This window comes from Pristiophorus japonicus, chromosome 26 (assembly GCF_044704955.1).
Source record: "Pristiophorus japonicus isolate sPriJap1 chromosome 26, sPriJap1.hap1, whole genome shotgun sequence".
NCBI classification, from domain to species: Eukaryota; Metazoa; Chordata; class Chondrichthyes; family Pristiophoridae; genus Pristiophorus; species Pristiophorus japonicus.
This window is the reverse complement of record NC_092002.1, coordinates 25,182,842-25,207,829: the sequence shown is the minus strand read 5'-3', so window position 1 is coordinate 25,207,829 and position 24,988 is coordinate 25,182,842.

Sequence of the window (24,988 nt, the reverse complement as noted above, 5' to 3'; positions counted from 1 at the left end):
TATGAGAGAGAGTGTGAGAGAGAAAGAGTGTGTGAGAGAGAGAGTGTGTGAGAGACTGTGTGAGAGAGTGTGTGAGAGAGTGTGTGAGAGAGATTGTATGAGAGAGAGTGTGAGAGAGAGTGTATGAATGAGTGTGTGAGAGAGAGAGTGTGTGAGAGTGAGTTGGTGTGTATGTGAGTGTGGGTGTGAGTGTGAGTGTGTGTGTGAGTGTGAGCGTGAGTGTGTGTTTGTGAGAGTGTGTGTGAGAGAGAGTGTATGAGAGAGTGTGTGAGAGAGAGTGTGTGTGTGAGAGATTGTATGAGAGAGAGTGTGAGAGAGAGAGTGTGTGAGAGAGAGAGTGTGAGAGAGTGTGTGAGAGAGTGTGTGTGAGAGAGAGAGTGTGTGAGAGAGTGTGTGAGAGAGATTGTATGAGAGAGAATGTGAGAGAGTGTGTGTGAGAGAGAGAGTGTATGAGAGAGAGTGTGTGAGAGAGAGAGTGTGTGAGAGAGAGAGTGTATGAGAGAATGTATGAGAGAGTGTGTGTGAGAGAGAGTGTGTGAGAGATAGTGTGTGAGAGAGAGAGTGTATGAGAGAGAGTGTGTGACAGAGTGTGTGAGAGAGAGTATGTGAGAGAGTGTGTGTGAGAGAGAGTGTGTGAGAGAGAGATTGTATGAGAGAGAGAGTGAGAGAATGTGTGTGAGAGAGAGATTGTATGAGAGAGAGTGTGTGAGAGAGAAAGTGTGTGAGAGAGAGTGTGTGAGAAAGAGAATGCATGAGAGAGAGTGTGTGAGAGAGAGAGTGTATGAGAGAGTGTAAGAGAGTGTGTGAGAGAGTGTGTGAGAGAGAGTGTGTGAGAGAGAGAGTGTATGAGAGAGAGAGTGTATGAGAGAGAGTGTATGAGAGAGAGTGTGAGAGAGATTGTATGAGAGAGAGTGTATGAGAGAGTGTGTGAGAGAGAGAGTGTGTGAGAGAGAGAGTGTATGAGAGAGAGTGTGTGAGAGAGAGTGTATGAGAGAGAGTGTGAGAGAGAGAGAGTGTGTGAGAGAGTGTGTGAGAGAGAGAGTGTATGAGAGAGTGTGTGAGAGAGTGTGTGTGTGAGAGATTGTATGAGAGAGAGTGTGAGAGAGAGTGTGTGAGAGAGAGAGTGTGTGAGAGAGTGTGTGAGAGAGTGTGTGTGAGAGAGAGATTGTATGAGAGAGAGTGTGTGAGAGAGAGAGTGTATGAGAGAGAGTATGTGAGAGAGAGAGTGTATGAGAGAGTGTGTGTGAGAGAGAGTGTGTGAGAGAGAGAGTGTATGAGAGAGAGTGTGTGACAGAGTGTGTGAGAGAGAGTATGTGAGAGAGAGAGTGTGTGAGAGAGAGAGTGTATGAGAGAGTGTATGAGAGAGTGTGTGAGAGAGAGAGAGTGTATGAGAGAGAGAGTGTGAGAGAGAGTGTATGAGAGAGAGAGTGTATGAGAGAGAGAGTGGGGTGGCTTGTGTACAACGGCCACCCCATGTTAAAAAATCCACAATTGGAGTTCAGGACTGGAATATCGGGTCCTTAGAAATATAGAAACATAGAAAATAGGTGCAGGAGTAGGCCATTCGGCCCTTCGAGCCTGCACCGCCATTCAATAAGATCATGGCTGATCATTCCCTCAGTACCCCTTTCCTGCTTTCTCTCCATACCCCTTGATCCCTTTAGCCGTAAGGGCCATATCTAACTCCCTCTTAAATATATCCAATGAACTGGCATCAACAACTCTCTGTGGTAGGGAATTCCACAGGTTAACAACTCTCTGAGTGAAGATGTTTCTCCTCATCTCGGTCCTAAATGGCCTACCCCTTATCCTTAGACTGTGTTCCCTGGTTCTGGACTTCCTCAACATCAGGAACATCCTTCCTGCATCTAACTTGTCCAATCCCGTCAGAATTGTGTGTTTCTATGAGATCCCCTCTCATTCTTCCAAATTCCAGTGAATATAAGCCGAGTTAATCCAATATTTCTTCATATGTCAGTCCTGTCATCCGTGGAATCAGTCTGGTGAACCTTTGCTGCACTCTCTCAATAGCAAGAACGTCCTTCCTCAGATTAGGAGACCAAAACTGAACACAATATTCCAGGTGAGGCCTCACCAAAGCCCTGTACAACTGCAGTAAGACCTCCCTGCTCCTATACTCAAATCCTCTTGCTATGAAGGCCAACATACCATTTGCTTTCTTCACTGCCTGCTGTACCTGCATGCCAACTTTCAATGACTGATGTACCATGACATCCAGGTCTCGTTGCACCTCCCCTTTTCCTAATATGCCGCCAATCAGGTAATATTCTGCTTCCTGTTTTTGTCCCCAAAGTGGATAACCTCAGATTTATCCACATTATACTGCATCTGCCATGCATTTGCCCACTCACCTAACCTGTCCAACTCACCCTGCAGCCTCTTAGCATCCTCCTCACAGCTCACACCGCCACCCAGTTTCGTGTCATCTGCAAACTTGGAGATATTACACTCAATTCCTTCATCAAAATCATTAATGTATATTGTAAATAGCTGAGGTCCCAGCACTGAGCCCTGCGGCACTCCACTAGTCACTGCCTGCCATTCTGAAAAGGACCCGTTTATCCCGACTCTCTGCTTCCTGTCTGCCAACCAGTTCTCTATCCACGTCAGTACATTACCCCCAATACCATGTGCCTTAATTTTGCACACTAATCTCTTGTGCGGGACCTTGTCAAAAGCCTTTTGAAAGTCCAAATACACCACATCCACTGGTTCTCCCTTGTCCACTCTACTAGTTACATCCTCAAAAAATTCTACAAGATTTGTCAAGCATAATTTCCCTTTCATAAATCCATGCTGACTTGGACCGATCCTGTCACTGCTTTCCAAATCCGCTGCTATTTCATCGTTAATAATTGATTTGAACATTTTCCTCACTACCGATGTCAGGCTAACCGGTCTATAATTCCTTGTTTACTCTCTCCCTCCTTTTTTCAAAAGTGGGGTTACATTAGCTACCCTCCAATCCATACAAACTGATCCAGAGAATGTTGGAAAATGACTACCAATACATCCACTATTTCTAGGGCCACTTCTTTAAGTACTCTGGGATGCAGATGATCAGGCCCTGGGGATTTATCGGCCTTCAATCCCATCAATTTCCCGAACATAATTTCCTCACTTATAAGGATTTCCTTCAGTTCCTCCTTCTCGCTAGACCCTCGGTCCACTAGTTTTTCCGGAAGATTATTTCTGTCTTCCTTAGTGAAAGTATTTGATCAGTTGGTCTGCCATTTCTTTGTTACCCTTTATTAATTCACCTGATTCTGACTGCAATGGACCTACATTTGTCTTCACTAAAAAAATTTCTGCACATATCCATAGAAGCTTTTGCAGTCAGTTTTTATGTTCCCTGCAAGCTTCCTCTCATACTCTATTTTCCCCCTCCTAATTAAACCCTTTGTCCTCCTCTGCTGAATTCTAAATTTCTCCCAGTCCTCAGGTTTGCTGCTTTTTCTGGCCAATTTATATGCCTCTTCCTAATTTCCCTTGCTAGCCACGGTTGAGCCACCTTCCCCGTTTTATTTTTACTCCAGACAGGGATGTACAATTGTTGAAGTTCATCCATGTGATCTTTAAATGTCTCCCATTGCCGATCCACTGTCAACCCTTTAAGCATCATTCGCCAGTCTATTCTAGCCAATTCACGTCTCATACCATCGAAGTTACCTTTCTTTAAGTTCAGGACCCTAGTCTCTGAATTAACTGTATCACTCGCCATCTTAATGAATAATTCCACCATATTATGTTCACTCTTCCCTAAGGGGAACAAGATTGCGAATGAATCCTCACTCATTACACATCACCCAGTCTAAGTTGGCCATCTCTCCAATTGGTTCCTCGACATATTGGTCTAGAAAACCATCCCTGATACACTCCAGGAAATCCTCCTCCACCGTATTGCTACCAGTTTGGTTTGAGTCACCCATGATAACTGCTGTACCTTTATTGCACGCATTCCTAATTTCCTGTTTGATGCCATCCCCAACCTCACTACTGCTGTTTGGTGGTCTGTACACAACTCCCACTAACGTTTTCTGCCCTTTGGTTTTCCGCAGCTCCACCCCAACAGATTCCACATTATCCAAACTAACGTCCTTTCTTACTATTGCATTAATTTCCTCATTAACCAGCAATGCCACCCCACCTCCTTTTCCTCTCTGTCTATCCTTCCTGAATATTGAATATCCCTGGATGTTGAGTTCCCAGCCTTGGTCACCCTGGAGCCATGTCTCCGTAATCCCAATGACATCATATCCGTTAACAGCTATCTACGCAGTTAATTAATCCAGTTTATTACGAATGCTGCTCGCATTGAGACTCAAAGCCTTCAGGCTTGTTTTTTAACACTCTTTGTCCTTTTAGAATTTGTTGTAATGTGGCCTTTTTTTGATTTTTGCCTTTGATTTCTCTGCCCTCCACTTTTCCTTTTCTCCTTTCTAACTTTTGCTTCTGCCCCCATTTTATTTCCCTCTGTCTCCCTGCATAGGTTCCCATCCCCCTGCCATATTAGTTTAAACCCTCTCCAAAAGCACTAGCAAACACTCCCCCTAGGACATTGGTTCCGGTCCTGCCCAGGTGCAGACCGTCCGGTTAGTACTGGTCCCACCTCCCCCAGAACTGGTTCCAATGCCCCAGGAATTTGAATCCCTCCCTTCTGCACCACCCCTCAAGCCACGTATTCATCTGAGCTATCCTGCGATTCCTACTCTGACTAGCACGTGGCACTGGTAGCAATCCTGAGATTACTATCTTTGAGGTCCTACTTTTTAATTTAACTCCTACCTCCCTAAATTTAACTTGTAGGAACTCATCCCATTTTTTATCTATATCGTTGGTACCTATATGCACCACGACAGCTGGCTGTTCAACCTTCCCCTCCAGAATGCCCAGCAACCGCTCCGAGACATCCTTGACCCTTGCAACACGGAGGCAACATACCATCCTGGAGTCTCGGTTGTGGCCGCAGAAACGCCTATCTATTCCTCTTACAATTGAATCCCCTCTCATTATTGCTCTCCCACTCTTTTTCCTGCCCTCCTGTGCAGCAGAGCCACCCCTGGTGCCATGAACTTGGCTGCTGCTGCCTTCCCCTGATGAGTCATCCCCCGCAACAGTACTCAAAACGGTGTATCTGTTTTGGAGGGAGATGACCTCAGAGGACCCCTGCACTACCTTCCTACTCCTGCTCTGCCTGCTGGTCACCCATTCCCTATCTGCCTGTGTAACCTTCACCTGCGGTGTGACCAACTCACTAAACGTGCTATTCACGACATCCTCAGCATCGCAGATGCTCCAGACTGAATCCATTTGCAGCTCCAGTGCTGCAATGCAGTCTGTCAGGAGCTGCAGCTGGATACACTTCCTGCACACATAGTAGTCAGGGACACTGGAAACGTCCCTGACTTCCCACATAGCATAGGAGGAGCATGACATGGGTCTGGCCTCTCTTGCCATGACTTATCCCTTAAATTAACCTAATTTGGCAACAATGCCAAAGATTTTTCGCTGTTAAGAAAAAGAAAAAAAGAGAAAGAAAAAAGAACACGACTCATCAATCCACCAGCCAATCACTTACCCTCTTGGCTGTGACGTCACACTTTGATTTCTTTTTACTTCTTTCTTTTACTTTTGACCCTGCTGCTGCCACTTCCCTCACAGGTCCGCCCGCTCCCGCTGCTGCCCCTCCGACAGTGTGGCACTCCCTCAGTACCGCCCCTCCGACAGTGCGGCACTCCCTCAGTACCGCCCCTCCAACAGTGCGGCACTCCCTCAGTACTGACCCTCCGACAGTGCGGCACTCCCTCAGTACTGACCCTCCGACAGTGCGGCACTCCCTCAGTACTGCCGCTCCAACAGTGCGGCACTCACTCAGTACTGCCATTCCGACAGTGCGGCACTCCCTCAGTACTGCCCCTCCGACAGTGCGGCACTCCCTCAGTACTGACCCTCCGACAGTGCGGCACTCCCTCAGTACTGCCCCTCCAACAGTGCGGCACTCACTCAGTACTGCCCCTCCGACAGTGCAGCGCTCCCTCAGTACTGCCCCTCTGACAGCATAGTACGGCACTCACTCAGTACTGTCCCTCCGACAGTACGGTGCTCCCTCAGTACTGCCTCTGCAACAGTGCAGTACGGCGCTCCCTCTTGCATCGTGTAGAAGGTACACACTGCAGCCACGGTGCGCCGCTGGTGGAGGGAGTGAGTGTTTGAAGGCGGTGGGTTGCGTGTCGATCAAGTGGGCTGCTTTGTCCTGGATGGTGTCGAGTTTCTCGAGTGTTGTTGGAGCTGCAACTCATCCAGGCAAGTGGAGAGTGTTCCATCACACTCCTGACTTGTGCCTTGTAGATGGTGAAAAGGCTTTGGGGAGTCAGGAGGTGAGACACTTGCACAGAATACCCAGCCTCCGACCCGCTCTTGTGGCCACAGTATTTATGTGGCTGGTGCAGTGGAGTTTCTGTTCGATGGTGACCCCCAGGATGTTGGTGGTAGGGGATTCGGCGATGGGAAGGTGGTTAGACTCTCACTTGATCGAGATAGTTTGTGCACCCCCTTTAGAATTTAATTTAACCATATATAAATGTTGCCTGGTGACGTAAAAAATGAATTACAACCAATTGTGGTTAAGGCTGGAATCCACCACTGTAGACGAGATGGTTGAGTTCTAATTTACATGCCATCTCCTTTTATTTTACGCCCATTTCTGAGCAAAATAAAAAACCAAGACACTCACCATGCTCTTCGCCATGCCCGACACGAGGCTCCCAAAGCAAGCGCTCTGTTCGGAACCCCTGGACGGCAAGCGAGCCCCAGGTGGGCAGAGGAAATGTTTCAAGGACACCCCTCCTTGATAAAATGCAACATCCCCACCGACACCTGGGAATCCCCGGCCAAAGACCGCCCTAAGTGGAGGAAGTACATCTGAGAGCATGCAGACACCAAGCGCAGGCAGCGGAAGGAGCGTGCGGCAAACCAGTCCCACCCACCCTTTCCTTCAACCACTGTCTGTCCCACCGGTGACCGAGACTGTGATTCCCGTATTGGACTGTTCAGTCACCTGAAAACTCGTGTTAGAGTGGAAGCAAGTCTTCCTCGATTTCGAAGGACTGCCTACGATAATGAATTAAGTAGAGTCCATAGGATACAGACAGCTGTTTTTATCCGATAGCTGTGTGTTTGTGTGAGTGTGTGTGTGTGTGTTTAATAAATTTATTCCAAATTGCTTTAAAATAATTGGTCTTACTGTCAATTTAATGCCAGAGATTTAGAAATCTTAACGAGATGGCCGCTTCCTGCCGTGAATGAATGATTGGTATCTATTTAAATGCTGTAAACGTATTAACGTGCAATATGTATGTGTCCACATTCTCCGCACTCGACATTGGAGAGAAACTTGTATTGGTACCTGGTCAGTAAGAATTCTTGACATCTGTCCTTACCTGTGGCAGTTATAATGTCTTTCAGTCTTTCAATTTCTGGAAAGAAAAACCCAAAAGTGAGTAAGTCGTGACAGGTAGAAGGAAAGAGAGAGAGAGAGAGAGAGCGAGAGAGAAAGAGAGAAGGAAAGAACGAAAGAACGAAAGACAGGGAAACAGCTCCTTCCTATCCACTCTATCCAGGCCCCTCATCATTTTATACACCTCAATCAGGTCTCCCCTCAGCCTCCTCTGTTCCACGGAAAAACAACCCCAGCCTATCCAATCTGTCCTCATCGCTAAAATTCTCCAGTCACAGCAACATCCTGGTAAATCCCCTCTGCACCCTCTCCAGTGCAATCACATCTTTCTGGTGACCAGAACTGCATGCAGTACTCCAGCTGTGGCCTAACCAGTGTTTTATACAGTTCAAGCATAACCCTCCCTGCTCTTGTATTCATTCTATGCCTCGACTAATAAAGGCAAGTATCCCGTATGCCTTCTTAACCACCTTATCTACCTGGCCTGCTCCCTTCAGGGATCTGTGGACCTGCACTCCAAGGCCCCTTTGTTCCTCTACACTTCTCAGTGTCCTACCATTTAATGTGTATTCCCTTTCCTGGTTAGCGCTCACCAATTGCATTACCTCACACTTCTCCGGATTGAACTGTATTTGCCACTGTTCTGCCCACCCGACCAGTTGATTGATATCTTCCTGCAGTCTGTAGCTTTCTTCTTTGTTATCAGCCTATTTTAGGATCCCACAACCACAGCCAGCTGAATACTCTGGGATCACGACTGGGATTATACCGTGTTATGATTGACTTACCTTTCTCTTTCTCAATAAGTGATTTCGCTGTAAATAAAAAAAAAGTTGTTTTCCCTCATGAAAGTTCAGATACAATCGTGTCAAACTGTTGCTATGAATCTCTGTATTTCCCTTCATATAGGAAAATAATTCCTTTTGCAAGAAGAATCCCCACTGTGCTTACTCAAATGTAAATTGGACAATACATGGAGTTAGGTTTACTTAATTGCACACGTGCTCTCCGATAACGAAAGTGGACAGGAACAAAAATATATTCAAAACTCAACTAGGGAGGCGACAGAAGATCATAAGAACATATTAGGAGCAGGAGTCGGCCATTCGGCCCCTCGAGCCTGCTCCACCATTCACTGGGATCATGGCTGATCTTTGACCTCAACTCCACTTTCCCGCTCTACCTCCATAATATCCCACGATTCCAAAAGTCTAGCGATTGCAGTCTTAAATGAATGCCAATCCATTGTCGTTTGGGGCAGAGAATTTCAAAGATTCATAACCCTCTGTGAAGAAATTCCTCCTCAACTCAGTCCTAAATGGGTGGCCCCTTATTCTGAGACTGAGCCCCTAGTTCTAGTCTCCCCTATGAGTGTAAACTTCCTCTCTGCATCCACCTCGTCGAGCCCCCTCATTATCTTATTCGTTTCAATAAGATCACCTCTCATTCTTCTGAACTCCAATGAGACGAGGCCCAACCTCCTCAACCTTTCCTCATAAGTCAACCCCCTCATCTCCAGAATCAACCTCATGAACCTTCTCTGAACAGCCTCCAATGCAAGTATATCCCTCCTTAAATACGGAGACCAAAACTGCACGCAGTACTCCAGGTGTGGCCTCACCAATACCCTGTACAGCTGCAGCAGGACTTCTCTGCTTTTGTACTCCATCCCCCTTGCAATAAAGGTCAACATTCCATACCTGCATACTAACTTTTTGTGTTTCATGCACAAGGACCCCCAGGTCCCTCTGTATGGCAGCACTTTGTAATTTTTCTCCATTTAAATTATAATTTGCTTTTGTATTATTTCTACCAAAGTGGATAACCTCACATTTTCCCACAATATACTCCATCTGCCAAATTTTTGCCCAGTCACTTACCCTGTCTATATCCCTCTGCAGTATTTCTGTGTCCTCACAATTTGCTTTCCCACCCATCTTTGTATCATCAGCAAACTTGCCTACATTACACTCGGTCCCGTCTTCCAAATCATTAATATAGATTGGAAATAGTTGAGGACCCAGCACTGATCCCTGTGGCACCTCACTAATTGCCATTTGCCAATCGTAAAATGACCCATTTATCCCGACTCTCTGTTTTCTGTTAGTTAGCCAAACCTCTATCCATGCTAATATATTACTCCCAATCCAGTGAGCTTTTATCTTGTGCATGAACCTCTTCTGTGGCACCTTATCAAATGCCTTCTGGAAATCCCAATACACCACATCCACTGGTTCCCCCTTTATCCACCCTGCTCGTTACATCTCAAAGAACTCCAGCAAATTTGCCAAACGTGATTTCCCTTTCATAAAACCATGCTGACTCTGCTTGATTCAATCATGCTTTTGCAAATGTCCCGTTACTGCTTCCTTAATAGTGGACTCCAGCATTTTCCCCAACGACAGATGTTAGGCTGAACTTTTGTTGGAGATGTACACATGAACCCATTGGTTTCCAACTCCCTAGATTCACATAAGACGACCGGTTCTGAAAATGTGTTTTGGATTGGATGGAAACCTGTGTCTCGAAGCAGTTGGTCGAGCTCTGCAAATGGAAGAGGTATAGGTTAACAAAATGAGGTTCAACGCAAATTCACGAATTCCCGCCAATTTCGCCAATCCTTAATCCCTCATGGCTGACCTGCAGTTGTAGGACCACCAATCCATTGATATGTGATGCGGGCCTGTTCCTCAAACTGTTGCTACAATTACTTCTACAATTGTTACATTAGGCCACAATTTACCACCGCGATGGACCATACGAGGTGCTTCAAAATCTGGAAACTGCCATCCAACAAGAATCCGCTTAGAACATAAGAAACAGGATCAGAAGTCAGCCATTCGGCCCCTCTAGTCATTCAATATGATCACGGCTGATCTGATCATGGACTCAGTTCCACTTCCCCTCCCGCTCCCCATAACCCTTCACTCCCTTATCGCTCAAAAATCCGTCTATCTCCGCCTTAAATATATTCAATGACCCAGCCTCCACAGCTCTCTGGGGCAGAGAATTCCACAGATTTACAACCCTCTGAGAGAAGAAATTCCTCCGCAACTCAGTTTTAAATGGGCGACCCCTTATTCTGAGACCATGCCCCCTAGTTCTAGATACCCCCATGAGTGGGAAACATCCTCTCTGCATCCACCTTGTCGACCCCCCTCAGTATCTGATACGTTTCGATAAGATCACCTCTCATTCTTCTGAACTCCAATGAGTTTCGGCCCAACCTACTCAACTTTTCTTCACAAGACAACCCCTTTATCTCCGGAATCAACCTAGTGAACCTTCTCTGAACAGCCTCCATTGTAAGTATATTCCTCCTTAAATACGGAGGCCAAAACTGCATGCAGTACTCCAGGTGTGGCCTCAACAATACCCTGTACAACTGTAGCCTTTGATCAAATTCAGTCGATTTGATGCCACATTTGCCCAAGAATCATTTATGTTTGCTTCAGGCGAGATTTCACGATCGGGTTTACGCGGATGTGGTTGACCAATAACTCGGGCATACCTTCACCTCAATAAAACTAACGCTATATTGAGGGAGCCCCGCACTGTCAGAGGGGCAGTACTGAGGGAGTGCCGCACTCTCGGAGGGGCAGTACTGAGGGAGCGCTGCACTGTCAGAGGGGCAGTACTGAGGGAGCGCCGCACTGTCAGAGGGGCATTACTGAGGGAGCGCTGCACTGTCGGAGGGGCAGTACTGAGGGAGCCCCGCACTGTCAGAGGGGCAGTACTGAGGGAGTGCCGCACTCTCGGAGGGGCAGTACTGAGGGAGCGCTGCACTGTCAGAGGGGCAGTACTGAGGGAGCCCCGTACTGTCGGAGGGGCAGTACTGAGGGAGCCCCGCACTGTCAGAGGGGCATTACTGAGGGAGCGCTGCACTGTCGGAGGGGCAGTACTGAGGGAGCCCCGCACTGTCAGAGGGGCAGTACTGAGGGAGTGCCGCATTCTCGGAGGGGCAGTACTGAGGGAGCGCTGCACTGTCAGAGGGGCAGTACTGAGGGAGCGCTGCACTGTCAGAGGGGCAGTACTGAGGGAGCGCTGCACTGTCGGAGGGGCAGTACTGAGGGAGCGCTGCACTGTCGGAGGGGCAGTACTGAGGGAGCCCCATACTGTCGGAGGGGTAGTACTGAGGGAGCGCCGCACTGTCAGTGGGGTACTGAGGGAGCGCCGCACTGTCAGTGGGGGTACTGAGGGAGCGCCGTACTGCACTGTAGGAGGTACGGTATTGAGGGAGCACCACATTGTTGGAGGGTTGGTACTGAGAGAGCACCGCACTGTTGGAGGGGCAGTACTAAGGGAGCACCGCATTGTCGGAGGGGCGGTACTGAGGGAGTGCTGCACTGTCGGAGGGGCAGTACTGAAGGAGCATTGCACTGTCGAAGGGGCCGTACTGAGGGAGCACCGCACTATCGGGAGGGCAGTACTGAGAGAGCGCCGCACTGTCGGAGGTGCCGTCTTTCAGATGAGATGTTAAACCGAGGCCCTGTCTGCCCTCTCGGTTGGACGTACAAGATCCCACGACACTATTTGGAAAAAGGACAGTGGAGAGTTCTCCCCGGTGTCCTGGGGCCAACACTTATCCCTCAATGAACATCACGAAAACAGCTGATCTGGGTCATTATCACAATGCTGTTTGTGGGAGCTTGCTGTGCGCAAATTGGCTGCCGTGCTTCCCACATTACAACAGTGACCACACTCCAAAAGTACTTCATTGGCTGGAAAGTGCTTTGAGATGCCCGGTGATCGTGAAAGGCGCTATATAAATGCAAGTCTTTTTAAATTCAGGATTCCAAGTATATCTGCCTCAGGCACTAGTGGGACCAGCATACTGAGGAGCTTCTTGGAGTTCCCATTCCCTGTGCTCGAAATTCTGAGGGGCGTCGGAAATTCATCCTCGGTGGGATTACCAGTTGGGTCATTCGAGGTTTTGCCACCGCCTGAATTTCTGCTCCACCTGACTTCAGTTTGACACTTTATCCGTTAGAACCACAGTAACAGAAACATAGAAACATAGAAAATAGGATCAGTAGTAGGCCATTCGGCCCTTCGAGCCTGCACTGCCATTCAATATGATCATGGCTGATCCTCTATCTCAACGCCATATTCCCGCTTTCTCCCCAAACCCCTTGATGTCTTTTGTGTCTCGAAATCTATCTATCTCCCTCTTAAATATATTCAATGACTTGGCCTCCACAGCCTTCTGTGGGAGAGAATTCCACAGGTTCACCACCCTCTGAGTAAAAACATTTCTCCTCATCTCGGTCCTAAATTTCCTTGTTTCCAACCCCGTCAGAATTTTAGATGTTTCAATGAGATCCCCTCTCATTCTTCTAAACTCTAGTGAATACAGACCTAGTCGACCCAATCTCTCCTCATACGACAGTCCTGCCATCCCAGGAATCAGTCTGGTGAACCTTCGCTGCACTCCCTCTATGGCAAGTATATCCTTTCTTAGGTAAGGAGACCAAAACTGCACACAGTACTCCAGGTGCGGTCTCACCAAGGCCCGGTATAACTGGAGTAAGACATCCTTGCTGCTGTATTCAAATCCTCTTGCAATGAAGGCCAACATACCATTTCCTTGAGGACGTACCCCAAACGACCTTGCTCACGACAGGGAGTTGAACCAAATGGCAGTCGCCCACACCATGGTACAATGCAATAACTGCCCACCTACCCCCCCACATACTGAGGGTTGAATTTTACCTGAATCCTGTTCAGTCCCTTTGGATTCTATAATGCGAGGAGAAATCAACAAAACTACAGATCATTGCACGTTATTTACAGCACAGGACCAGGGCGCTCGGACCAACTGGTCCCTACTGGTATTTATAAGAAATAGGAGCAGGAGTTGGCCACACGGCCCCTCGAGCCTGCTCCATCATTCAACAAGATCACGGCTGATCTGATCATGGACTCAGCTCCACTTCCCCGCCTGCTCCCCATAACCCTTCACTCCCTTATCGCTCAAAAATCTGTCTATCTCCATCTTAAATATATTCATTGACCCAGCCTCCACAGCTCTCTGGGTCAGAGAATTCCACAGATTTACAACCCTCTGAGAGAAGAAATTCCTCCTCACCTCAGTTTTAAATGGGCGGCCCCTTATTCTAAGATCATGCCCCCTAGTTCTAGTCTCCCCCATCAGTGGAAACATCCTCTCTGCATCCACCTTGTCGAGCCCCCTCATAATCTTATACGTTTCGATAAGATCACCTCTCATTCTTGTGAACTCCAATGAGTAGAGGCCCAAACTACTCAACCTTTCCTCATAAGTCAACCCCCTCATCTCCGGAATCAACCGAGTGAATTTTCTCTGAACTCCCTCCAAAGCAAGTATATCCTTTCGTAAATATGGAAACCAAAACTGTGCGCAGTATTCCAGGTGTGGCCTCACCAATACCCTGTATAACTGTAGCAAGACTGCCCTGCTTTTATACTCCATCCCCTTTGCAATAAATGCCAAGATTCCATTGGCCTTCCTGATCACTTGCTGTACCTGCATACTATCCTTTTGTGTTTCATGCACAAGTACCCCCAGGTCCCGCTGTACTGCAGCACTTTGCAATCTTTCTCCTTTTAAATAATAACTTGCTCTTTGATTTTTTTCTGCAAAAGTGCATGACCTCACACTTTCCCACATTATAATCCATCTGCCAAATTGTTCCCCACTCACTTAGCCTGTCTATGTCCTTTTGCAGATTTTTTTGTGTCCTCCTCACACATTGCTTTTCCTCCCATTTTTTAATAGAAATATAGAAATACAGAAATTTACAGCGCAGAAGGAGGCCATTTCGGCCCATCGTGTCCGCGCCGGTCGACAAAGAGCCGCACGGCCCTCGGTCAGCAGCCCTGAAGGTTACACATAAACCTATGAACAATGACGGAAAGGTAAAGAGCACCCAGCCCAACCAGTCCGCCTCACACAACTGCAACACCCTTATACTGAAACATTCTACACTCCACCCCAACCGGAGTCATGTGATCTCCTGGGAGAGGCAAAAACCAGATAAAAACCCAGGCCAATTTAGGGAGAAAAAATCTGGGAAAATTCCTCTCCGACCCATCCAGGCGATCGACACTAGTCCAGGAGATCACCCTGGCCGTATTCTACTCTCTGCAGTACTTACCATTATATCTGCTCCGTCCAACAAAAGGTCATCCAGTCTATTCCCAATTACCAGCTCTAGGTCCGTAACCCTGCAGGTTACTACACTTTAAGTGCCCATCCAACCATCTCTTAAAAGTGGTGAGGGTTTCTGCATCCACCACTCTTCCAGGCAGCGAGTTCCAGATCCCCACAACCCTCTGCGTAAAGAAGCCCCCACTCAAATCCCTTCTAAACCTTCCACCAACCACCTTAAAACTATGTCCCCTCGTAATAGACCTCTCCACCAATGGAAAGAGACCCTCACTATCCACTAAGTCCAGGCCCCACAATATTTTGTACACCTCAATGAGGTCTCCTCTCAACCTCCTCTGTTCCAATGAGAACAACCCCAGCCTATCCAATCTGTCCTCATAACTAAGATTCTCCATTCCAGGCAGCATCCTAGTAAATCTCCTCTGCACCCTCTCTAGTGCAATCACTTCCTTCCTATAATACGGCGACCAGAACTGCACGCAGTACTCCAGCTGTGGCCTAATCAAAGTATTATACAATTTAAGCATAACCACCTTGCTCTTATATTCTATGCCTTGGCCAATAAAAGCAAGCATTCCGTGTGCCTTCTCAACCACCTTTCCACCTGGCCTGCTACTTTCAGCGATCTGTGGACCAATGGTGGAGCTTTGGAGGCGTGGCCTATTCAGTTGGAGCTGTGCTGCTGTGAGAGAAGGAACTCCCTGCTGAAGCTTCTGTCTGGAAGGCCTGGAGTGAACCCTGAGACCAGCCCAGGAAGAGGAGGAGAGAGCTGGCTTACTACAACTCAACATCCAGAGGGAGAGGAGGAGAGCTGAAAAATTTAACAACATTATTTACTTCTACAGAGAGTTGGAGAGAGGGGGAAAAGAGCAACAACCTGTATGGAAGGAGGGAGATTCTACAACATTCTACAGGTGGGTGTTGGTGCATTCCCCGAAAGACATTGTTTTATTGGTGGGGGGAGAAAAGAAGATTTTCTTCGAGGCCCGGAACATCGCGGGGGGCGTGTGTGTGGAAGTGTGTGTGGGGGTCTTGCTTACAACTAGGCCCCACACACCACTGAAGCACCCCTCCCCCATTGCCTAGCCTGGGATAGCTGGAGCTACCTGGCTGAAGATTTACTAATCACCCTATTAAACATTGTTGGGAGTGTGTGCCTGGGTGGCTCCAGCTGTCCCAGGTGAAGACATCTTCTCCTCCCACCCGAAGACCATCCCATAAGACTGTGCCTTGCTTTGTTTTTCCATCATCTAGGGAGTGCGCCCCAGAAAAACACCCACCCATCGCTGTGAGGGGAGACCTGCCCTCACAGCTTCCCTCTTTCCCACCCGACTCTCTCTCACTCTGTCTCTCTGCTCTCTCTCTGAGAGCTCCTTTCCTCCTTAATTGGAAAAACAATTAAGACAACTGAGCAGAGGGAGCAAGGCCTCGCCCCAATTGTCAACGAGGGGAGAGGTGTGCCCCAATAAGAGCTCCCTCTGCTCATAAATTTAACGAGGCCAATTTAAGACCACTAGGGCCTGTGACTTTGGGGTGGGTGTAGCCCTTAAAGGGACCCCGTGATGGCGACCCCATCCACGCCGGTGGCAGGGCCAGCGAGGACATATGCGCAGGCGGCGTCCACATCCACGGCGCCTCCTGCGCCACCCGCTGCCCTGCCACCGTTCAGACTGATAACAAAAAAACACGGGGTCAAGAGCTACACTCACCCTACAATGAGCATCGAGGAGAGCGTGCGGGCGATGGCTGGGGTAGTCGGCCCCTCGGCCATTGTCGCAACCTCCAAGATGTCTGGGAAGGCCGTATTCTTCCTGGGGTCGGAGCGAGCGGTGTCCCTGACCCTTGAAAAGGGGCTCACGGTGGGCGGGACGTTCCTGCCGGTGGACCCTCTCGAGGCCACCGCGCAGAGGGTCATCATTTCAAACGTCCCGCCCTTTGTTCCCGCTGAGCTCCTCCTCCCTCACCTACACCAACTGGGGGAGGTAAGGTCGGGGATCAACCCCATACCGCTCGGCCTCAGGGAGAGCAGCCTGCGCCACGTGTTCTCCTTCCGCCGCCAGCTCTTTGTCCGGCTGGCGCAGGAGGAGACGACGGAGGGGAACTTTGATGTGGTGCACGAGGGGACTGCCTACCGCGTCTTCTGGACGTCGGACGGCGTGCGGTGCCGTGCCTGCAGGGAGGTGGGGCATGTTCGCAAGAACTGCCCCGCCTCCAAGGCCACCAAACCACCGAAGGCGGCCAAGGCTGGCGCCGCCGCCACCCCTCCCCCTAGTAGCGTCCGCGTGCCGGGAGTCGTAGGTGCGCGGGCATCGTCGGGGGCCTTTGTTTTCACGGCCTCCGGCGGGGGGGAGGGAGAGCGTCCGACCGGAAGGAAGGCGCGGAGGAAGGCAAAACATCTAGAGGTGGGTCCCCTCAGTGCGCCAGACAATTTGTTTATCGCGCACAGCCCAACCCCGTCACCGGCGAGCGCGGGGTGCCCTGAGCCCGTGCCCGAGCCCTTGACCAATACCGCAGAGGGGCTCGGGCGCGGGCAAGATAAGAAAAAGGGGGGAGTGGAGCAGGAGGCATCGGCAGACATGGAGGTCTCCCTGCCTCCGCGCCCCCCCAGGAACAAAAGGAGGCACCGCTCCAATGAGGCGGAGGGGGAACAACATCCCTCCGTGGAGGAGTGGGTGCCCGCCGCGTGTCCCGCGTCCCCCACCAGCGCCCCCAAACTGCGCCGTAGACGGGAGGAATCTGTTCCCGGGGAGGGTGGGGCAGTCGAGGCTGCCCAGCCTCTGCCTCCCGGGGATGGCGTGGAAGATCTGCCTGTCGGGGGGGGCATGGGGCCAGCGGAGGAATGCGTTGCCGCCGGGTCGAGCGTCCCGGGGACTGAGGCGGGCGGGGCCGAAAAGGCCGAACCTGAGCCCGCCCAGCTATTAACCAACTTCCCCCGGGAGTCACTCGACTCGGCAGAAATACACAGTATTAACAATTTTAATGATTCTGTACACGCTGGGCCGGGGGGTGGCGGCGGGGAGGGGGAAGAACAACAACCCTCGCCCCCTATTTTGGAGCTGGGGTACTTGGAGGACCTGGAGAATTACTTTGACCAGGTCTCTCCATGTTCCCCGGCTCCTGGGGCAGAGGAGGAACCCCTTCCGCTGTCGCTTCCTGACCCAGCACCACTTTTAAAACAGCCCAGTGGGGACTCCTCTGCCGACAATCCTGGGGGTGGGATCGGGGCAGAGCCAGGGTCGGATGGAGCGGCCGGGCCGTTTGCCGTACCTCGTGCGGTCGTCGGGCCGGCTGCTGGCAGTGACCTCCCGGAGGGGGACGGGGACTCGGTGGGGGACGAGGGAGCAGATCTCGAGTCCATCGCCAGTGAGGCGGTGGGTCTCCTCGTGCCCGCCGCTGAGTCCCCCCTCATTCCTGCAAAGGAACTCCGGGACTTTTTGGCCCAGAGCCAGGGTCGCCGCAACCAAACCCATCTGGCCCGGGAAAGATGGTCTGAGCCGGGGCTGCTCATCGCGTCTGTCCGCGCCGCCGCTAAAACCATGGCCGCGGGCGGGCCCTCATCAAAGGCGCAAGGCCTTGAGCTGCGCCGGCTCAAAAGGTTCCTCGCTGGGCTGCTGAGGGAGTGGAGGTCAACAAACGACTCCACTCCCCTCCCCCACAATAGGTTAAGGTAGAGGTTGCACTATGCTTTTGTCATGAAGATAACCATAGCCAGCCTCAACATCAACGGCGGCAGAGAGGCACGCCGTAGATTTAACAATTTTTCGCTCCTGCGGGAGGGGAAATATGCGGTGTGCTTCCTGCAAGAAACCCACACCGTTCCGGGAGACAAAGCCACGTGGCTCCTGGAATGGCAAGGAGAGGTCCGCATGAGCCACCTCACTACCACTTCTTGTGGGGTGGCCATCTTGTTGGCCCCGCATTTTCAGCCGGAGATCTTGGGGGTCGAGGAGCCCGTGCCAGGCCGCTTGCTGCACGTAACGGTTCGCCTGGGGGACGTGCCGCTCCATCTCGTGAACGTGTACGCCCCTCAGCTCGGCCCGCAGCAAACGTGCTTCTTCGAAGAAGTGTCCGCTCTTCTTGGCTCCGTCGACGTCGGCGACTGCATTGTCCTCGGGGGGGATTTTAACTGCACCCTCGAGGCGAGGGACCGCTCCGGTGCCCCGCAGAGCATGACAGCGATGGAGAAGTTGAGGGACCTGGTCGGGTCCTTCGACTTGGTGGACGTCTGGCGAAATCTCCACCCCGACTCCAGCGCCTTTACTTGGGTGAGGCCTGGAGTTGGATGGTCTAGAGTCGACCGCCTTTACGTGTCTCGGGCGTACGTTTCCTGCGTCCCGGCGGCCTCCATGCGGCCGGTGCTGTGTTCGGACCACCACCTGGTGTGGGCGGAGCTCGCTTCGCTCCGCGCGAGGACGGGGTCCGCGTACTGGCACTTTAACAACCGGCTGCTGGAGGACGTGCGGTTCCAGGACTCGTTCCGTCGATTCTGGTCCGACTGGAGAAGGAAGCAGGGGGGCTTCCCCTCCTTGAGGCTATGGTGGGACGTGGGCAAGGCTCACGTCCGCGTCTTCTGTCAAGAGTACGCGAGGGGGTCGACCAAGAGGCGGGCAGCCAGGGTCGGGCGCCTAGAAAAAGAGGTGCTCGACCTGGAGTCCCGTCTCGGTCAAGTCATCGAGGACCCGGCCCTGCGGACGGTGTACGAAGTGAAGAAGGCCGCGCTGAAGGACCTGCAGCTCGTCGGGTCCCAAGGCGCATTCGTGAGGTCGCGGATCCGGTTCCTGCGGGATCTGGACCGCGGCTCCCCCTTCTTCTACTCGCTGGAAAAAAGACAGAGTGTCCGTAAGCAGCTCTTGACGCTGCTGGCCGACGACGGCTCTCTCGTCTCGGATCCGGAGGGCGTCAACAACAGGGTCCGTGAATATTACGGGGCTCTGTTCTCTCCAGAGCCGTCCAGCGAGGAAGCGCGTAGAGTTTTGTGGGAGGACCTGCTGAAGGTCAGCCCGGAGGGCGCCGAAAATCTGGAAGCTCCGCTAAGCCTGGCGGAGCTGACCGGTGCCCTCGACCGGCTCTCGAGGGGAAAATCCCCGGGGCTGGACGGGCTGACCGTGGAGTTCCACAGGGCGTTCTGGGATGTCCTGGGGGGCGACTACGCGCGGGTCCTGGGGGAAAGTCTGGCGACCGGGGAGATGCCCCTCTCTTGGCGCAGGGCAGTCATCGTCCTGCTGCCTAAGAAGGGCGATCTCCGCCTCCTTAAGAACTGGCGCCCGGTCTCCCTCCTCAGCACGGACTACAAAATCTTCGCCAGGGCGATGTCTGCTCGCCTTGGTGCCGTGCTGGACCACATGATCCACCCCGACCAGTCCTACGCGGTCCTGGGCCGGACAATCCACGATAACATCCATCTGGTCCGGGACCTCATCCATCATTCCCAGGAGGCTGGTCTGTCGGTCGCCTTCCTATCTCTCGACCAAGAGAAGGCGTTCGACAGGGTGGATCACGACTATCTGTTCGGAACTCTGCGCGCTTTCGGGTTCGGGACGCATTTCTTCGCCCGGATCCGACTTTTGTACGCCGCCGCGGAGTGTCTGATAAAGTTTTACGGGTCCTTGAAGGCGCCCCTTCACTTTGGGAGAGGGGTGCGCCAGGGATGCCCCATGTCCGGCCAGTTATATGCCATCTGCGTGGAGCCTTTCCTGCGCCTCCTGCGGACGAGGTTGACGGGACTGGCTCTGCAAGGGCCGGGCGTGGAGGTCGTCCTCTCGGCTTACGCCGATGACGTGCTCCTCGCGGTAGAGGATCCCGCTGACCTGCGGAGGATGCGTGAGTGCCAGGAGATTTACTCGGCCGCATCCTCCGCCAGGATCAACTGGGAGAAATGTTCCGGACTCCTGGTGGGTCAGTGGCGGGTGGACTCCCTGCCGGAGGAGCTCAGGCCTTTTGCCTGGAGCACGACCCATCTCCTCTATCTGGGAGTCTACCTTAGCCCCGACGAGGGAGCCTGGCCGGCGAACTGGCAGGAGCTGGAGGCCAAGGTCGCCGCTCGCCTAGGGCGCTGGACAGGACTGCTCCGAGTGCTGTCCTACAGGGGTCGAGCGCTAGTCATAAACCAGCTGGTGGCCGCCATGTTGTGGTACCGGCTGGTCACTTTGACTCCTCCCCCTGCGTTTGTCACCAAGATACAGAAGAAGCTGGTGGACTTCTTCTGGAACAACAGGAAGCACTGGGTCTCTGCGGCGGTCTTGAGTCTCCCGCTTGGGGAGGGCGGTCAGTCGTTGGTGTGCATCAGCACCCAGCTCGCGACTTTCCGTCTTCAGACCCTGCAGAGATACCTTTACGTCGAGCCCCCTCCTAGGTGGCGTGCTCTGGCGACGTATTTCTTCCACCAGCAGCACGGCCTCAACTACGACACACAGATCCTGTTTGTGAACTTGGGGGGTGCCAGGACCGCCCTCCGGGAGCTGCCTGTCTTTTACAAGGAACTCACCAGGGTCTGGAACAAAGTCTCCACCAAGCGCAGCTCTCCACCGGCTGGAGTGGCGGCTGTCCTGCAGGAGCCGCTGCTCGGGAATCCGTACCTCCACGGCCGAGGTTTCAGGTGGCGGTCGGATGAGAGGGCTGTGGCTGGTGAGGTGACCAAGGTCAGGGACCTGCTCGATGGCGGAGGAGCGGGCTGGATGGCGCCAGACACGCTGGCGCGGCGCCTAAATTCTGCCAACGTCCGCCGCGCGGCCGATGCCATCGAGTCGCTAAAAACAGCTCTGGGCCCTGACTCCGTTAGGTGCATCGAGGAGGCTCGAGCATGTGGGGAGATCCCCTCTGAACTGACCCCCGTCCGGGCGGAATTCCTCATCGGCGCCAAACCCCGGAACCTCCCTCGGGGGCCGGCGCCTCACAACTTGAGCCGCCTCGGGGAAATCCCCTCCGTGCCTTTCAGTTCCGCGCGGAGGGGTTTCATGTACGGGCTGCTCCTGCACACTCTCAACTTTGCCATCCTCGACTGCCATCCGGACACGCCATGGCGTACCATCTTGCCGTCCGGAGGAGGCGAGGGTCCCCGATGGATGGCACTCTACGCGGGAGTCCTCCCAGTTTTCATCGGGGACTTGGCCTGGAGGGTGGTGCACGGAGCAGTCCCGTGCAATAAATTTTTAAGCCGGTTCACGGGCTCCCAGGCCGCCTGCAATTTCTGCAGTCTGGAAGAGTCCGTGTTCCATGTTTTTATGGAATGCACGAGGTTGCAGCCCCTGTTTTATTATTTAAAGGGGCTGCTCCTGAAATTCTGGCTGCACTTCAGTCCCACACTCCTGATCTTTGGGCACCCTGTGCGGAGGGGAGCGGGTAGGTCCGAGGGCCTCCTCGTAGGACTGCTCCTGGGCACGGCCAAGGGTGCCATCAGCCGGTCCAGGCAGCGGGCGGTCGAGGGGGTCGTTCAGCCCGACTGCCTGCCTCTCTTCCGCGCGTACATCCACGTTAGGGTGTCCCTGGAGATGGAGCACGCGGTGTCCACCGGTACGCTCGCGGCCTTCCGCGAGAGGTGGGCGCCGGAGTGACTGGAGTGCATCGTCACGCCCGGCAACCAAATTTTAATTTGATTTTATGTTTTAAAGTTTAATTTGTTTTAATTGCCGGTGTTTTTAGTGTCCCCCTCCCATTTTATAGGGGGCACTTGGAGGACAAAAAATAAGATTTTAGTGCCCAAAAAGAAACTTCAAAAAAAACAAAAAAATCAAAAAAAAAACAAAAAAATCACAAAAAAAGGGTCTTGGAAATGTTTGGTGCGCCCCCAGATCGGGGGGACACGAATTTAATGATTTAATGTTTAATTTTCTCCCAAAAAAGAGTTCTGTGGACAAGCACTCCACGGTCCCTTTGTTCAGCTACACTATTAAGTGGCCTACCGCTTAATGTGTATACCCTTTCCTTATTAGCCCTCCCAAAGTGCATCACCTCACACTTCTCTGAATTAAATTCCATTTGCCACTGCTCTGCCCACCTGACCAGTAGATTGATATCCTCCTGCAGCCCATGACTTTCCTCTTCATTATCAACCACACAGCCAATTTTAGTGTCGTCTGCAAACTTCTTAATCGTACTCCCTATATTCAAATCTAAATCGTTGATATATACCACAAAAAGCAAGGGACCCAGTACTGAGCCCTGCGGAATCCCACTGGAAACATCCTTCCAGTCACAAAAGCATCCATCAACCATTACCCTTTGCTTCCTACCTCCAAGCCAATTTTGGATCCAACTTGCCACTTTGCCCTGGATCCCATGGGCTTCATGACCCGTCTACCATGTGGGACCTTATCAAAAGCCTTGCTAAAGTCCATATATACTACATCGTACGCACTACCCTCATCGACCCTCTTGGTTACCTCCTCAAAAAATTCAATCAGGTTAGTCAAACACGATTTTCCCTTAACAAATCCGTGCTGACTGTCCCTAATTAAGCCTTGCCTTTCCAAATGCAGATTTATCCTGCCTTTCAGGATTTTTTCCAATAATTTTTCCACCACTGAGGTTAGGCTGACAGGCCTGTAATTACTCGGCCTATCCCTTTTTCGTTCTTAAACAAGGGTACTACATTCGCAGTCCTCCAATCCTCTGGCACCATGCCCAGATTCAAAGAGGACTGGAAAATGATGGTCAAGGCCTCTGCTATTTCCTCTTTTACTTCGCTCAACAGCCTGGGATGCATTTCATCTGGGACAGGGACTTATCTCCTTTCAAAGCTTCTAAACCCCTTAATACTTCCTCTCTCACTATTTTTATTTCATCCAGAATATCACACTCCTCCTCGATAGCAGTATCTGCATTGCCCCTTTCCTTTGTGAAAACAGATGCAAAGTATTCGTTCTGAACCCTCCCAACATCTTCCGCCTCCACACAAAGATTACCCTCGTGGTCTCTAACAGGCCCTACCCTTTCTTTAGTTACCCTCTTACTCTTAATATATTTATAGAACATCTTAGGGTTTTCCTTAATTTTACTGGCTAAAAATTTCTCGTGCTCTCTGTTAGCATTCCAAATATCCTTTTTAATTTTGCCTCTTAACTTTCTATATTTCTCTAAAGATTCTAAAGTATTTAGCCGTTGATATGTGACATAAGTGTCCCTTTTTTTCTCAATCCTCCCCTGTAAGTGCCTCGACATCCAGGGAAGTCTAGAATTATTTTCCCAGTTTTTTTCTTTAAGGGCACATGTTTGGCCTGAACCTTGAATACCTCCCACTGTTCCGACACTGATTTACCCACAAGTAGCTGTTTCCAGTCCACTATGGCAAATCACTCCTTAACTTAGCAAAATTACCTTTTCCCCAATTTGGAACTTTTATTCCAGGCCAATTCTTGTCCTTATCCATAACCAACTTGAATATGACTGAATTATGGTCACTGGCACCCAAATGCTCCCCTTCTTCCAAGTCATTAATATAGGTTGTAAATAGTTGGGGTCCCAGCACTGATCCCTGCAGCACACCACTCTTTCCAACCAGAGAATGAACCATTTATCCCAACTCTCTGTTCTCTCTTGGTTAGCCTATCCTCTATCCATACTAATATATTACCTCCAACCCCGTAAACTTTTATCTTGTGCAGTAACCTTTTATGTGGCACCTTGTAAATGCCTTCTGGAAATCCAAATACACCATATCCACTGGTTCCCCTTTATCCACCCTGTTCATTACATCCTCAAAGAATTCCAGCAAATTTGTCAAACTTCATAAATCCATGCTGACTCTGCCTGACCGAATTTTGCTTTTCCAAATGTCCTGCTGTTGCTTCTTTAATAATGGACTCCAACATTTTCTCAACCACAGATGTTAGACTAACTAGTCTATAGTTTCCTGCTTTTTGTCTGCCTCCTTTTTGAAAATGGGGCGTTACATTTACAGTTTTCCAATCAGCTGGGACCTCCCCAGAATCCAGGGAATTTGGGTAAATTACAATCAATGCATCCACTATCCCTGCTGCTACTTCTCTTAAGACCTTAGGATGCAAGCCATCAGGTCCAGGGGATTTATCTGCCTTTAGTCCCATTATCTTACTGAGTACCACCTCTTTAGTGATTGTGATTGTGTTAAGATCCTCCCCCACTATAGCCACTTGACTATCCACTGTTGGGATATTGTTTGTGTCCTCTACCGTAAAGACAGATACAAAATATTTGTTCAGAGTTTCTGCCATCTCCATGTTCCCCATCACTAATTCCCCGGTCTCGTTCTCTAAGGGACCAACATTTACTTTAGCCACACTGTTCCTATTTATATACCTATAGAAACTCTTGCTATCTGTTTTTATATTTTGTGCTAGTTTACTTTCATAGTCTATCTCCCCTTCCATACTCATTTTTTTAGTCGT